This window comes from Parasteatoda tepidariorum, chromosome 1, assembly GCF_982258835.1.
Source record: "Parasteatoda tepidariorum strain Cologne lab strain chromosome 1, Ptep-v5.0, whole genome shotgun sequence".
Taxonomy (NCBI): domain Eukaryota; kingdom Metazoa; phylum Arthropoda; class Arachnida; order Araneae; family Theridiidae; genus Parasteatoda; species Parasteatoda tepidariorum.
The window spans coordinates 84,358,916-84,363,731 of record NC_141755.1 but is presented as its reverse complement, the minus strand read 5'-3'; positions in this window follow the sequence as shown (position 1 = coordinate 84,363,731).

Genomic DNA, 4,816 nt, shown 5'->3' with positions numbered 1-4,816 from the left:
TATAACACTATTATTATCAAATAACTTTTTACAGTTGACTGTAGTGTAAAATCCTAATATTTTCATTAAACAAAGGTCTTTGATTAGCTACTTTGGATAATTGAGGTCCTACTGCATATAATTCAAAAAGTCACATAAAATGAGCAAATTGTTCTTAAAAAGAATAAAACAATTTCTGATAGTACAAGTATAAAAAGTATTTCGCAGCAAAACTATTATACATACTTTGATGCATTTTTTTTTTAAATCGTGAAGACCTTTCTACCCGAAAAAATATCAATGATTGTATTATGAAGATAAAAGGCAATAAAAATTGAGAATGTAATAAATGCATCATGGCAGTGTGCAGTTAAGTAAATTTCTACAAAAATGTATAATACTTTGCGTTCTTTATATATTTTGTATGAAACGCTTTCTTTTCACAACAGATGCTTATAAAATGTTAGGGAACTGTTTTATTCAATTTTAGAACTGCTAAAAATTGAGTGATCATATAAAAAGTTACACAATAAATTTTAAAGCTTAAGATGAAAAAGATAACAAATTCCTAGACACATAAAACTACAATTTACATTGTTTAGCCATCATTCATATGTAATAAATAAGTAATAAAGCTTTTAAATAGATAATAAAAATTAAATTATATTAGCAATAATTTTTTCAGAACTGACACAAAAGAATACTATCGAAAATTATGTTGCAATTAGTATCTTGATTTAGTATGTCTGCAAATAACTGACAATGCATACTAATCAAACCATTTCATTAATATGATAAAATGGCTACTATTCATCACTTAGCTGTTTACCAGATCAAACGTAAAAAGCTAAGATGATAATACTGATTAATTTTTTATGTCAACTGATTACAAGTAAATTTCAAATTTTATTCAAAAAAACCAATTTAAAATTATTAATTTTATGAAACTTTGTGAAATTTATTGTAGTCACCAACTTGGTTATGAATAATAAATAACTTATATAACATATATTTTCTTAAAAATGGAAAACATTTTATCAGAATAATCAACAGATTTGGTTAGTATATATCGTAAGAAGTGATTTTAAAATTTATTCTATAGCAATTTTATAGGGTTTTCCAGTATTTTAAAGGCTTAAGAGAAGTATTTCCCAGAGAAACGTTAATTAAAAGAGAATCTAATTTAAAAATTACTAAATTTAGTAAATATTACTACATGTTTTTATTGAATTTAGAAAATAAATGAATTAAAACTTGTTCATTTTCAAAAGTCTAATAACCTCATAACTTTTAAATACTTCAAAAAGTAAATGAAAAAAATTAAGACAAATGCACCATTAAAAATATTAATGTAAACGAGATCAAAAACATAATTTAATTGTAATTTATTCATCATTATTTATTAACATGCCAGACAACCTCAGAACACTTATCTCACTAGCCTACTTAAAACGCACAATAACACACTTCTAAACTAAGCAGTTTCACCAAAACACAATTTGAACTGTTTTTATCAGTAAAATTCAAGAATATCTATCAAATTCCAAACTTGTAAAAACTAGGACTAGAGCAAAAGGAAATCAGAGATTATGAGTTATACTTTTCAAACTTTCGGAGATAATATAGTAGAGATAATATTTTTCATGCAAAATTGTGCAATCAAGCCATTAAATAAAAATTATTACTACATTAGGTTAGGGATTGACAGTTACAATGGAACAATACTAGGTGTGGCAAAAATTATCAACAATTCACAAAATTGTTTAAAGAAAAGTGGAAGAAGACACATATGTGCAGCGCATTCTGCTTAGTAAACCAGTTACTTTATGATCACCAAGTATTGAAATTAATTACTAAGTTTACCAAAAGATGGCGTTTGTGAACAGAAAAGGCCATTTCAAATAAAATATTTGCATGGGTGTCCTCAGATAACACCATGTTGCTGTAAATCATGGCAAATTTTAAAACATTGTTTGTAGCTTTTCTTATATAGTATTGCAGATGAACTTCAAAACATGATGAAATATTTCTATGCAGAACACAACGAATTGTACAATTATACCATCTCTATCGATTTTTCAAATTGTTGGCCATTTTTGAAATGGTTTTAAAAAAGTAATCTCAGTCTTTAAAAACGTCATCAAATTAAGATATCAAGAAGAAATTTGGCTTTCATTGTACATGATAATAAAAAACAATATTGGCATTTTAGGAATGAGATATCAGACTTACTGGTGAGAAAAGAAAAAGAAACTCAAATTATATTATGTATTAGACTTATGTTACATTTCATTGATTGCCATGTTACATAAGTGCAATCACGTAAATTTTATTATTTATACACTATGTAAATTTTATTATTTATACACTATGTAAATTTTATTATTTTTTACTAGATTGTAGAGGTATTGAGTCTTACAGAAAAAACACGGCATAAAGTATACAGGTTACATTTTTTATAAGTCTTATTTTAAATAGTGCTTGGAAGTTAACAAAATATAGTTAAATTAAAAAATAAATGCATAAATAAATGACAAACAAAACCAAATTAGTTAGTTCAACCAAATCAGTTAAAAGAGTATGTGTGAACACACCCTTGTGTACTAAAATGAAATTATGATCTTGTCCTAAATAAAAGATTTTAGGGAAGACTAAATCAATTAAGTTTCTCTATCAAACAAGATGTTTACAAAGAGGAAAATTTAGGCAAGTAGTTTTATATATAAACAGAAAAACTTGTCTCTCTAAAAAAAAAAAAAAAAAAAACAATAATTCATATAAATTGTTAACTTTTGCAGTAAAAAATGGTATTGAACTATTAAATATACTAGAGCAAAATATTTTCTAATAAGCATCTACCATCATTCTAACATTTTGTGAAGCAAAGCATATGAGATTTTTAATATACCAACATCTTGCTCTTTTACACATAAACCAGCAATACAAATGAATTTTTCTAGTATCACCATCATATGAAATATAAATAGAGATTTTGAAATTTAAAAAATGATAATAAAATAAAACTATTGTCAAAATATGCTTCCTTATAAATTATTTTATACTGTCCTTTTTAGATTCTTTGCATGAAGTTGCTAAAACTAGAGATTTGAAGATGATCATTATACATCATTAGTTTAACTAATATCTTAAATTGAATAAGTTTTTAAAGAAATAATTGTAATTAAAATTCAAAAATATGATTATCATAGAAGTTCATAATTTTCATCTTTAATACACTACTGTAATAAATGCTGTATAAGTAATCTAAGTCTAAAAACGTCATCAAATTAAGATATCAAGAAGAAATTTGGCTTTCATTGTACAAGATAATCAAAAACAATATTGGCATTTTAGGAATGAGATATCAGACTAACAGGTAAGAAAAGAAAAAGAAACTCAAAATACATGCATTGTAATAGACTTATGTTACATTTCATTTATTGCCATGTTACATAAGTGCAATTATTTTTCTAGCTCATCATTTGTTTAATACATAAATTTGCATACACTATGTATATTTCATTATATTTCACTAGATTTTAGAGGTATTGAGTCTTACAGAAAAAACATGGCATAAAGCATACAGGTTACATTTTTTGTAAGTCTTATTTTAAACAGAGCTTGGAAGTTAACCAAATATAGTTAAATTAAAAAAATAAATGCATAAATAAATGACAAACAAAACCAAATTAGTTTGTTAAAACAAATCAGTTAAAGGAGTTTGTGCGAACACTTGTGTACTTAAATGAACTTAGGATCTTGTCTTAAATAAAAGATTCTGGGGAAGACTAAACCAATTGAGTTTTTCTATCAAACAAGATCGTTACAATGAGGAAAACTTGAAGCAAGTAGTTTTATATATAAATAGAAAAACTTGCTTCCGTCAAAAACAATAATTAATATAAAATTGGCAATTAAAAAAATCCAGATTTCTCCTGATTAAAAATGTTTAGAATTAACTTTTGCAGTGAAAAAGGGTATTGAATTATTTTATTGTTTCATGAATTAATAAATTGTTTAAATGATCTATTAAATATACTAGAGCAAAATATTTTCTAATAAGCATCTATTATTATTCTAACATTTTGTGAAGCAAAGCATATGAGATTTTTAATATATCAATATCTTGCACTTTTACACATATATGGATTAACCAGCAATACAAATGAATTTTTCTAGTGTCACCATCATATAATATTTAAATAGATACGTTGAAATTTAAAAAATAAAATAAACTTATTGTCAAAATATGCTTGCTTATAATTCATTTTATATCGTCTTTTAGATTCTGTGCATAGAGTTGCTAAAACTAGAGATTTGAAGCTGATCATTATACATCATTAGTTCAACTAATATCTTAAATTGAATTAGTTTTTAAAGAAATAACTGTAATTAAAGTTAAAAAATATGATTATCATAAAAGTTCGCAATTTTTATCTTTAATATCCCACAGTTCCAATACTGCATACTCTTTGCTTCTTCACTGCCAAATAAATTTAACACAAAGTACAGATAGTTCAGGGGGAAAAAATCTAATAATAGAAAAATTTTAGAAATTACATGAAGATAATTTAACATGATCATTAATTATTAAATATACATTTTTGTTTCTTGAAACTTTTCTCTATATTAAAATAAAATAAAATTTTTTAATTTGATTTCTACAAATAAATTTATTATATTAACTAATTTTAAAATACAAAATTCATTTCCAAATAATGAAAAATTAATAAAAAAATATTTGTTTTAAAAATGCTAGTATTAAAATACAGGTACAGCAAGTCAAATTAAAACCATAAATAAATATATAATTCAAGAACATATAAAGCAATTTTGA